At 40.5% G+C, this 11,966-nt stretch overlaps 1 protein-coding gene across 4 annotated transcripts in view; it reads left to right on the top strand.

The window, feature by feature from the left end:
* VWC2 (von Willebrand factor C domain containing 2) overlaps positions 1–11,966 on the top strand; it is a 228,946-nt gene that overhangs the window by 95,751 nt on the left and 121,229 nt on the right. The window lies entirely within an intron of this gene.

Raw genomic sequence — 11,966 nt, forward strand, 5'->3', positions numbered from 1 at the left:
AAAAAAAAAAAAAAAAAAAAAAAAAAAAAAAAATTTTGTAGGTTGAATCACCCTTACATTCAAGGAATAAATCCCATTTGGTCATGATGTATAATCCTTTTAATATGCTGTTATATTCACTTTGCTACTGTTTCATTGAGGATTTTTTTTATCTGTCTCATTAGAGATGTTTACCTATACTTTTCTTGTGATATCTTGATCTGGCTTTGGTATCAAGGTAATGCTGGCCTCTTACAATGAGGTAGGATGTGTTCCTTCCTCTTCTATTATATGGAAGAGTTTGAGAAGGATTTGTGCTAATGGTTACATGTCTGATAAAATTCACCAGTGAAGCCATCTGGTCCTGAACTTTTATTTGTTGAGAGGTTTTGGATTACGGATTCAGTAGCTTCACTTGTTATAGGTGTTTTGTTATTTTTCTTCTTTTTGAGTCAGCTTAGGTAGTTTGTGTGTTTCTAGGAATTTGTCCATTTCACCTAGGTTATCTAATTTGTTGGAGTACATTTGTTCACAGCAATCCTTTACCATCCTTTCTGTTTCTGTGAGTTCCCGCTTTCATTCCTGATTTTAGTCATTTGTATCTTCTCTCTTTTTATCTTTGCCACTCTAGCTAAAGATTTGTCAATTTTGTTGATCTTCATAAAGTACCAAATTTGGCTTTATTGATCCTCTTTCTTTTTTTTTCTTTTTTGGGACAAGATCTCACTCTGTCACCCAGGCTGGAGTGCCTGGCATGATCTCGGCTCACTGCATCCTTCACCTCCTAGGCTCAAGCAATCCTCCTGCCTCAGCCTCCCAAGTATCTGGGACTACAGGTGTGCACCACCATGCCCAGATAAATTTTGTATTTTTTGTAGAGAAGGGGCCTTGCCATGTTGCCTAGTCTGGTCTTTAACTCCTGAGCTCAAGCCATCTGCCCACGTCAGCCTCCCAAACTGCTGGTATTAAAGACGTGAGACACAGTGCCTGGTCTGCTTTTCTGTTCTCTATTTTGTTTACGCTGTGCTAATCTTTATTATTTCCTTCCTCCTGCTAACCTTGGGTTTAGTGTGCTCTCTTTTTACTCATTCTTTTAGGTGTAAAGTCAGATTATTGATTCGAGATCCTTTTATGCTTTGTAATAGACGCATTTATAGCCACAAATTTCCCTTTTAGCACTGTTTTTTCTGTAAGTTTTGGCATGTTGTTTTAAAATATTTTTCCTTTATTTTTGCAAAACTCATATATTGTTTATTATAATGTGATAAAATTGGAAACCAGACTCCCATTCTTCCAGAGGTTTTCTGTTTTTGTTGTGGTTATCGCAGGCTATGGTTGTTTGTCTGTTTTGCGACTTTTCTTAACTATTTTTCAGACTGTAATCCTTACCATTGGTGTCACTGAAGTCTCTGTTCCTTAGATATTGTTCAGTTAGCTTTTTCCAAAAGTTTCCTTGAATATCAAGGGAAAGAGAAGAAGACGAGAAAGAAAACAAAGAAGGAGGGAGGAGAAGATAGGAGAACCTCTTGTAGTTTCCGCAGAATGGTTCTGTACTGGGACCTTCCTTCAGCCCTTAACTGGATTTCCCGGGAGCCTCGGAATCCATCTGGGATGGAAGCTTAAGGTCTTCTCAGGTTTTTTCTGGTCATGCATCTTACCTTGGGTGTGCGCATGGTGTTCTAGATTCCTCCAAATACATGGGTGCTTTTGAATGCCCGAATATCCCAGGGAAGCAGGTTCTGGGCTCTTCTTCCCTCACTCTAGTAGGCCTCTGCATGTCTCAGCAGTTGTCTTTTGGCCTGGGTGGGTGGCTGCAGGTTATTGTCTGCCTTACAGTGTTTTCGAGCACCATCTACTGCTTTTCCATCCCAAATGGCTTCTGAGTTAGGCAAAACAGAGGCCTGCATCTTCTGTTGGTCTTTCAAGTAGTTCCAGACAGTTTCAAACAGACATGCACAATAATTTATGAATGCTGTCTGCTCCCTCCCGAACCCAGGACTAAGTTCCCAGCATGGGAATGAAGACTGCTGCTGAGCAGGGGAGGATGAAGCAAGGACAAACAAGACTGCCTCAAAGCTTTCCTGCCATTTTTAAGTTGCCTTGTTCGTGATTCAGTGTCTGCTTTGTTGCTGTAAACCTTTGACTGTTTTCTACGTTTCTAATGAAGCTGGTTCTGACAGTTCCTGCTTGTTTTTCAGTGCTCCTGTGGGGAGAACGGGAGGGTAGAGCTGCCTACTCTCAGTTTGATGATATTCCTCTGTATTGATTCTTAAAGGTCTTATTTTTTGTAAAGAATTCTAAATGGAATATTTTTCTGTCATGTTTTCTCGCTGAAATTTGCCATGTAGAGATGTGATTGATTTTGTATATTGCTTTTATAAGAATATGCCGGTTCAGGAAAAGGAGGAAGAGAATGTGCAGTCCAGTTGTTAGTGTGGTCCGTGGGGTAGGAGAGAAAGGCAAAAGCTTCTTGAGGAACGGTGATGAAAGAGTTGGTATCTGAAATCTGAGTACCTTGGATCAAGTAATAGATTCTTTCCTATCCATTTTATAATCTGAAAATTTACTGAAGCACGTAACCCTCAGTTTTCCCAGCTGAAAAATGGGAGTAACATGAGCACTGAATCAGTTAGCTTTGGCTGTACAACCGACGACAAAATGTAGTGGCTTCAAGTAACAATTGTTTTATTTAGCTCTTGTTTCTTAAGTGGCTGAGATGGCTGGGCAGGTGTGGCCTCTGGCGATGTGGTTCCTCGTAAGCTAACTCATTATCCTTCACATAGTGGGCCTAGGACTCCAAAAAGCATCAAGAGAGGGTACACTCCAATATGCAAGTATTTTTGAGACTCTGTATATCACTGGCTGCAGTCCCATTGTCCAAAGCAAGTCACATGTCAAGTGAAAGTCACACCTAAGGGCGTGCCTTCAGAAGAGCAGACCCAAACACAGGGGTCTATTATGGCAACAAGTCAGCCTCCTGATCCACCCACCTCCAACTTGCAAGATATATCAACTCCATCCCAGCACCCAGAATGCTCATTCTATTCAACCTCAGTCTCAAAGTCCGGATGTCTCTCTACTTTGGGGAACATTTCATGTTTCAGTGGAACAATATCCTTAAGATTCTTACAAGCGCACTTGTCCAGTTGAGAGAGTCTACTCGGCACCATTTTAAATTGCTTAGGTTTCATAAAAGACTTTTACAGCCATACCTTGCTTTTATTATTTTTTCTTTTTTTAAATTTTCTTCCTTCCTTTGAGACTTTTGCCAGTGGAGAGATTAGAAATGTGAAATAGTTTCATTCTTCCATCCAGCAAGTCCTGGCTCTTTCATATCACCTCTAAATTCTGCTTCTAAGCCAAACAATTCCTTCTTCGGATTGTTTCTCACTTGCTTATCTATTCAGACACAGCTGGGAGAACCAATAGACCCTTCGCCAGATGTGTTCATTGGGTATGTTTTTTTCAAGGTCCTCCAGCTGTCTGCTGTGCCAGGTATCTTGCTATGGCCTAACGCTGGTTGCCACTTTTCCTGTCCTGACTGGCCTTCTTCCCTCATTGCTTTTCTAACCCCTGCCTTATACTCTATCCTGAAACTAATGCCACAGGCTCGCCTAGGGCTCTCCTGTGGTGGTCTCAGCCTTGCGAGTGCAGTAGTGAGCCAGCCCCTGCAGGTAAGCCCTTTGCAAGCCTCTGCTTGCATTACATTTGCTAAGGATCCGTTGATCAAAGCAGGTCACTTGTGCAAGCCCTGAATCTTTTGAGTTCGGGCTTGCCCATGTGACTTGGAAAAGAAGGAAGACAGCCTTCTTCTTGATGGAATGAAATGCAACATCCCATTACAAAGGGTGATCAGTTTTGACATCTATCACAGGTCCCTCATTTGCAGAATTATGGTGCATTGCTAGAAGGAGGCAGAAACACTCAAGCATCTGCTTCAGAGGATGATGGCCCACAGCTGGATAGGCTGGAATTCTACACGAAGCACAGCTTCCTTTTATGGCATTCAAGTTCTTGTATTTGTTGAATTGGATCTACATTTGCTTCCTTTCAAATCATACAGCCCGAGGCATGCCTGAGGCAGAAACATGCCTGAAATGGCTCCAGTGGAGCAGCAGCGCAGCAAAGCCACCTTTTTCTGAGGACACACAGACCCAGAAGCCCATCTGTGTCCTCTTCTTGCTAGAAGCAAAATCATAAGTGAAATCCAGGACTGATTACATTATCTTTGTAACCCCTGTTAGAGAGACAGATGGCTCAAGAAATGTAAATAGCCAAATGTCTCCCTGGAGGTCCTGCAGCTATGTGGGGAGCCTCTGGAGAGAACAACACACACAGACTAGCCTGTGAGGAAGGCCTTTCCCTTTCAGTCAACTTCATCTAAAGAGATCGAAACCTTGTCCACATCCCTTAACAATCCCATAGGAATATGATATTGACCAAACTATCACTAAAAATATACTTAAAGATTTTTTCATTCCTGAAGATTGCCAGAAAGGAAGAAGCATGAGAAACCCAGAAAGGCCATCCTTACATTTACATATTCAGTATCAGCAGCTGCTCCCCAGCACAGAGAGGACAGACCTGGAGGTTGAAGTAAGGGAAGGAGTACAGATCAACGGAGAGGCAGAGGTGGGCCTCCCAAGCGAAGGAAAATATTAAGAAAGGATGCACCATACCAAACAGAGTATGTCTCATGTGCTGACATAGTCGTCTTGTTCTGTTAAAAATAAAAGACTGAACAAGTAACTAAAGGCTATATAGAGGACACAGGTGCTGTGTGGTGCTGAAGGCACAGGGACATCTGAGGCACTCGTCCTCATGAACCCTGGCACCTGTGAGGCCCTGGCTGAAGAGACAAGAGAATTCTGGCCCTGAGGCTCACCTCTCAGTCAGCCATGATCCCACTACATGGCTACAAAAGTAGAAACAGCAGAAGACCTGCTGGTATCTCTTGGGGCTGCCTGCAGCAGCCTTTTATTTAAGGAAAGTTACATTATTTTCTATTTTTTATTTTTATTTTTTATTTTATTTTTTGAGGTGGAGTCTTGCTCTGTTGCCCCTGCTGGAGTGCAAAGGTATGATCTCGGCTCACTGCAACCTCCACCTCCCAGGTTCAAGCAATTCTCCTGTCTAAGCCTACCAAGTAGCTGGGATTACAGGTGCATACCACTATACCCTACTAAGTTTTGTATTTTTAGTAGAGATGGGGTTTCACCATATTGGCCAGGTTGGTCTCAAACTCCCAACCTCAAATGATCTACCTGCCTCGGCCTCCTAAAGTGCTGGGATTACAGGCATAAGCCACTGTGCCCGGCCAAGGAAAATTACATTATAAGTGAGGAAAACCCAAGTGAATGATTCATTCACCCTACAATGACTGTATTTTGGTGTTTTGGTGTAACATTAATAGGTGCTGTTTCCCAAGAGCTTGGAATAATTTAGGTTTCATTAATAGGAGATATATGCTGCTTCTTTTAAAGCTGAGACTTGCTTTAGACCTCTTTTGCCAAGTCAATTTTGTAGATATTTCAAAATATTAGTTGATGGTTCATTTCCTTGATCATAAATCAGTGACAATAACATTTATAGTATTTGTGAGATGAAGCACATCTAATTCAGAGCCACCATGTCTACTTGGGGAGTATATGTACTGTATTTTATAAAAACATCTAAATCATATAGAATTCTAAAAAAGTACCTAAAAATGTTCCCATATGTAGATTTTCATCATATAGTTCTACAAGTATGTTTAATTTTTCTAAGCATTAATTTGCAACATTTAAGTGTAATGATCTCATGTAGGGAGAAATTTTTTTTTTTTTTTGGACGAAGTCTTGCTCTGTCACCTAGGCTGAAATGCAATGGCACGATCTCGGCTCACTGCAGCCTCTGCCTCCTGGGTTCAAGTGATTCTCCTGCCTCAGCCTCCCGAGTAGCTGCGATTACAGGCATGTACCACCATGCTGGGCCAGTTTTTTTGTATTTTTGTAGAGACGGGGTTTCACCATGTTGGCTAGGCTGGTCTTGAACTCCTAATCTCAAGTGATCCACCTGCCTCAGCCTCCCAAAGTGCTGGGATTACAGGCATGAGCCACCGTGCCTGGCCTGGGAGATCTTTAAAAATAGTTATATATAGGAAAGAAGTTTTCTCGTACATATTTTCTCAAATATATGTATGGTTTTCCAGAGTACAGTTTCCGAAGGGATAAGCTATGAATTAAGAAAATATTAGTTGTTTATCTTTCTGAGTTGTAGGGAATTTTTGAAACCCGTACAAGTGAGGAAACATTTACACTTTCTTTTTTTTTTCCCCATAAATATTCATGGAACACTAGCTATGTGCTTAAACACTACAGTAAGGTTGAGGGCACAAATATGAATAAAACATGGTATCCTACAGCTTGGGAGAAGAGGCAGACATTGACTATAATTCCATTAGATAATTGTTATAAATTAAGCCTTAGCAAAATACACAGTGAATGGAGGATATGATTCCTCCATTCAGGAATCTGGGGAAGAATATTAGAGGAAATAACCCTGAGCAAGGTCTGAAAGGGTGGGTTCATCTGGCCAGGAGGAGAAGGGGAGGAAGGACTGTTTCAAACAAAGCAACGATTTTACCAAATCAAAGCCTACACTAGGGTAGCAAATTGGATGTAGGAAAAAAGAATTATCTTGTGTATTACAAAAGTAGCTGCTATGGTTGCTGTATCATGATATTTCTAAGCTTTATGTGTTTTATATTTTTATATTGATCCTTTTGTAAAGATTGAAATCCTTATTTTGATCTTTTGGCTAAGGAATTTGAAAGTCCTAAAAAAGGATCTGTTTGTCACCAGAATAGTTAAAATTAAGAAACCTGCCAATAGCAAGGAATGGCAAGGATGTAAAGCCACTGGACTTCTTGTAAGTTTATGTCACAAACTTAAATCTATGTCTACACTATGACCAGCAATTATACCTTTAGATACACCCAAGAGAATGGGATGTGCATGGCCACCAAACTACATTTATAAAATGTACATATGTATTTTCTCATAGTAATCGAAAACGGGATGCTTCCTAGGTACCCATTCAGAAAAGAAAGGACTAACAAACTGTGTCCTATTCATACAGCAGATGCCAAAAGGAATGACTACTGGATATATGGAAGATATAGTGGTCTCAAAACATTATGTTGAATAAAAGAACTTTGGAACAAAAGAGTGTATACTATATGATTCTGTCTAGCTGAAGTTCAAGAACAAGAAAACTGATCTATGGTGGTAGAAGACAGAAGTGTAGTACCGATTGGGAACGGACACAAGGAAACGTGGAGTGAAAAAATTTCACTGGGCGCCGTGGCTCACGCCTGTAATCCCAGCAGTTTGGGAGGCTGAGGCAGGTGGATCACGAGGTTAGGAGATAGAGACCATCCTGGCTAACATGGTGAAACCCCATCTCTACTAAAAATACAAAAAATTAGCCAAGCGTGGTGGCGGGTACCTGTAGTCCCAGCTACTAGGGAGGCTGAGGCAGGAGAATGGCATGAACCTGGGAGGCGGAGCTTGCAGGGAGCTGAGATCGCGCCACTGCACTCCAGCCTGGGTGACAGAGCGAGACTCAGTCTCAAAAAAATAAAAATTTTCTATATTATGATTGGAGTGGTAGATGCATGAGTGTATAGATACGTAGATTTTACCAACCTATAAGATTTGCATCTTTTTCTGTATATGAAACTAAACATTTTAAGAGGTAAGTGGGAGTGGTGACTGGCACTTACACAGCTGAATATAGGGCATGCCTTACGAGTAGGATTTTCACACTTGCACAGGGAAACTGAAGCTATAGTTCACATGTGCAGCTGGAAGTCCGAAAAGGGCTCCTCTTCTGAAACAAGAGTTGGGAAACCATGACATTATCATGAGTAGACAACAAAGTTTCTCCTCACTAATTCACACTGCTGAAAATGCAACCTGCGTGATAATGCATGATTGGAAAAGAGTCATCCACAAAGAAGGAATATAGACTGTGCACCTCATTTATACTGATGTTTGTGGGAGAATCCCAGTTCGAGAACCCATCAACAAAACCTATTAATAACAGGTGAACTCCATAGAACCCAGGCAAAACAACTATGGAACTGCTCCAGGATATATGTTAAACTCTCTTAGGAGAAGACCCCTTTGCAAAATGAATTGATAATCAAAACGATAAAACATGCTAAAAAATGCAAAACCATGAAAGGTATTCCACAGAACCAGTAAATTGGAGAATTCAACCCTAAGAATGGAGAGCTAATGGAGCCATCCAAGAAGGACTTCAAAGTAGTATTTCACAAATACATAAGGTGATAAAGGAATAAGATATCAATTTATAGCAAAATTCCAGTGGTAAAAATAAAAATGAATAATAATATCTATTGTTGGTATCTTAATGAGGCTTCTTACAGCCTTCTGTGTAAACAATTGGGTATTTTTGCCTAAAACTGAAATTTCATGGACTTTTCCATCCAAGTCTGATTCCCTGAAGCACTGTGCAATTAAAACCCCTGTGCATGAAGGTATGTCCCATGGTTTTCTTTATTATAACATTGCTTTTAATAAGAACAAAATATGAAATTGTGGTAAATACTCATAAGTAATGAAATGGCTGAATAAAATACACCATATACATTCATGAGCTAATACACAGTGACTAAAAGCAGTGACTTCGTTATAGATGAGTTGGCTTGGTGGGGTTTCTATAATGTGTCTTTAAGCAGAAAACAAATGGCAGAAAAGTTGATTAGTATCTCATTTTCCTACAAGAAGAATTGGGAAAAACAGAAACTTCTATGTGTTTTTATTCATTGTGATATGAGAATGGAATGACATGGAAGGAAATATACTAGGATGATACTGTTGTTCTATGTAAATGTTGGGCAGGGGATTTAGATTTTTTTATTCATGTGATATGAGAATGGAATGTCATGGAAGGAAACATAATGGGATGATACTGTTGTTCTGTGCAAATGTTGGGCAGGGGATTTAGATCAGGTAAGGAAAAAGATCAAAACAAATAAATGGTTTATTTTAAAAATACTGTCCTTGGAAAGCAGCATGCATTTTGTAATTAGATTTAAGGGAAATTATAAACCCAATCAAACACATACATATGTGCATATATATTATGTATATATGTGTGTATATAAACACACACACACACACCGAGAGAGAGAGGGAGGGTAGGAAGAATAAGCGGAGACAAGAGATAATGATAAAGCAATATATAGAAAAAAATTAATAAACTAAACAAAACTAAGTAGAGGAATAATACTTATTTAAAGAACAGTAGACTATGAAACAAACAGGTAATTAACGTGGAAAGCAGTTAAAAAATCCCAAAAAGTGAAAAATATTTGGTCATTGAAACTAAAAATCCAGTTGATTGGTCACAATTAAAGAGAGAATTAGTAACATGGCTGGGGTGGAGGTGGAGAGACAGAGGGGCTACTGTTGAAGAGACAGTGACTGAGGAATTTTGAGAAAAAAGTGAAAACATGAAAGGTCTTGGATTTAACATGTCCACCAAGTGTCAAGTTAGATGTGCCAGGAACAATGACAGAAATAGTGACTCACACCCAGCCACATCACAGTGAAGCTGGAGGAGAAATTCTTGAAAATGTCCATATGGAAAGGCAGGTTTCTAGAAAACACCAGCAATCAAAGTAACAATAGCTTTCCTCTCAACAATAAAAATGGGCATGGAAAGGCAATGAGTATTTAAAATAGTTAGAAGTCCTGAGAGAAAATAATAATGATCTAGATTTCTGTAGTTACCCATTTTCATTTAAGAATAAAGGTAAAGACATTAAGTTTACAAGAACTAAGATATTTTAATACTGAAGATGCACCTTACCAACAAAAATACCTTTTTCATCCAGAAAGCAATGGTAGGTAAAACCAAAAGAGCAAAACAGTGATTTACAGATGCCTGGGAGTCGGGCCGTTGCAGTCGATGGAGTTTATCGGCTCAGCGGATGCCATCCCACAGAGACAGGAGCTGAGTCCTCTGTAGAACCCAGAAAGAGAAAGGTATGTACAGCCCGGAGCCTGGGGGCTGGGTGCACAGATAGCTGAAAGTGTCATGCCTCTCTTCCTGCTCCCTCTGATTTAAGCTGGGCATCCCTGGGCAGACGCTGCCAGAAGCCTGAAGACTCTCCCTGACTCTTCCACCATCCTTACTATCCCAGCACAGAACAGAAGGAGAAGGCGGAGAGGCAAGAGGATTCTGAGGGGTACAGAACTCTAAGCCAGAAGCAAAGAGAATGAAAAAAGGTAAAATATTATGGTAAATCTAAGTAAGTATTAGTCTAAAAATGAGAATAGAAGGAACATAGGTCTTGTGTGTGCTCAGAATCACTTCTTAAAGAAAAGAATGGCTAACCATTACTTGAGAGTTAGCAAGGATGTTTAAAAGGCAGTTAAGGCCAGGTGCGGCGGCTCACGCCTGTAATCCCAGCACTTTGGGAGGCCGCGGCGGGTGGATGATGAGGTCAGGAAATCAAGACCATGCTGGCTAACATGGTGAAACCCTGTCTCTACTAAATATACAAAAAAATTAGCCGGGCCTGGTGACGGGCGCCTGTAGTCCCAGCTACTAGGGAGGCTGAGGCAGGAGAATGGCGAGAACCTGGGAGGCAGAGCTTGCAGTGAGCCGAGATCGCGCCACCCCACTCCAACCTGGGCAACAAAGTGAGACTCAGTCTCAGAAAAAAAGAGAGCAGTTAAAGCACACAACAACTTCTTTTTCTTTGAGGGGAGACTAGAAATACTGATTAACTTTAGTTAATTTTCAATTATGTTAGAAAATGTAAAGGTAACCATCAAAAGAATATGCATAGAATATTTAACAACTTGACTAGTAGAGGAAAACAAAGGGAAGACACAACATCAGCACCACAGGTGGAATGAAGAGGGGAGAAAAGAAAGAAGCAAAGAGAAACATGCCAAATACAAAATGCAAAGCTCTCTATGTTCCCCTAAATGCATACCATTTACAACAGTAACAAAAATATAGTTCCCATAAAAATTACCTCACCAAATATGTCCACAATGCTTAAGTAAAAACAGGCCAACCTAAATGAGTGCATATACCAGGCTTATGGATGGAACGTCTCAGCATTGTCTTCTCTTCTGGAACTGGGATGTGTTGGTTGGTGCACCAGCAGCTGACCTGGAGCATGATGTGAACTTGAGCAAGGAAACCACAGATTGTGGGGACAGAAATGCAGAAGGAGCTAGGCTTCTTGGAGCACATAACTGCCATACCAGGCCTGAATGCTGCCCATGAGTTCCTGATGTGAGAGAAAATACAGTGTAAGCCTGTTGTTTGCAGACAAGCCTAACCCTAGCAGGTATTATTCAATAAATAATGTCAAGGAAATTGGGGTTACACAGAAAAAATTAGGTCACTGCCTCATAGTATATGCAAAAATAAATCCTAGGTGGTTTAAAACTCAAGTGTGAAAAAAAAAAAGTAAGATTCAATATCTATGAGTAAGAATCTATGGTTTACGGGGAATGAAAATTTTAAGATACACAAAAAATTACAAAACACAAAGGAAAAAAACTACTATATATTTCCACAATAAGATACAATAAAAGCCATGAAGATAAGAATTTGGGGCCAGGTGCAGTGGCTCACACCTGTAATCCCAGCACTTTGGGAGGCCAAGGTGGGTGGATCACCTGAGGTTAGGAGTTCCAGACTAGCCTGGCCAACATGGTGAAATCCCATCTCTACAAAAAATACAAAACAAAAACTAGCCGGGTGTGGTGGCTCACACCTGTAATCCCAGCTACTTGGGATGTTGAAACAGGAGAATCGCTTGAACCCAGGAGGCAGAGGTTGCAGTGAGCCAACATCATGCCATTGCACTCGAGCCTGGGTGACAGAGCAAGACTTCATCTCAAAAAATAAAATGAAATTTTAAAATAAGAATTTTGTACCCAAATAAATAT

Source organism: Rhinopithecus bieti, unplaced genomic scaffold (genome assembly GCF_001698545.2).
Source record: "Rhinopithecus bieti isolate Rb0 unplaced genomic scaffold, ASM169854v2 scaffold_3527, whole genome shotgun sequence".
Lineage (NCBI taxonomy): Eukaryota > Metazoa > Chordata > Mammalia > Primates > Cercopithecidae > Rhinopithecus > Rhinopithecus bieti.